Raw genomic sequence first — 578 nt, forward strand, 5'->3', positions numbered from 1 at the left:
TAGCACTGCATGGGGTTGTTGTGACCAAAGTGCAGGACCCAGCATTTGGCCTTGTTGAACCTCATACAATTGGCCTCGGCCCATCGATCCAGCCAGTCCAGATCCCTCTGCAGAGACTTCCTACCCTCAAGCAGATCGACACTCCCACCCAACTTGGTGTCATCTGCAAACTTGCTGAGGGAGCACTCGATCCCCTCATCTAGATCATCAATAAAGATATTAAACAAGAGCAGCCCCAAGGAAGCTGGGAAGTGAAACCATGCCCTGTGGCAGGATATCCCAGATGCCTGGCTGAGGAAAAGGCACTGGGAGCTTCAGCTGTTGTCCCTGGGGTTCCACCTGTCAAGGCCTCTGGAAACCTGGCTCCATGTGGCTGTCATGCTCCATGAAGGTCCCAGCTGCAGAGCTTTGAGTGAAGCCTGGCCCTGAAACTCCCAGGGAGCCAGGTGTCATTGCAGAGGGCATGTGAGCAGCAGGGCAGAGAGGGCTGGAGCAGGTAGTTGTGGCCGAGTGGTGAAGGCGATGGACTAGAAATCCATTGGGGTTTCCCCGCGCAGGTTTGAATCCTGCCAACTACG

General features: G+C 55.2%; 1 non-coding gene across 1 annotated transcript; it reads left to right on the top strand.

Annotated features, from left to right (window-relative positions):
- The first annotated feature begins 496 nt into the window (after nucleotides 1-496).
- Nucleotides 497-578, top strand: TRNAS-AGA (transfer RNA serine (anticodon AGA)). Its single transcript has one exon. It is a non-coding gene; the product is annotated as a tRNA-Ser (tRNA).

This window comes from Gavia stellata, chromosome 13, assembly GCF_030936135.1.
Source record: "Gavia stellata isolate bGavSte3 chromosome 13, bGavSte3.hap2, whole genome shotgun sequence".
NCBI lineage: Eukaryota > Metazoa > Chordata > Aves > Gaviiformes > Gaviidae > Gavia > Gavia stellata.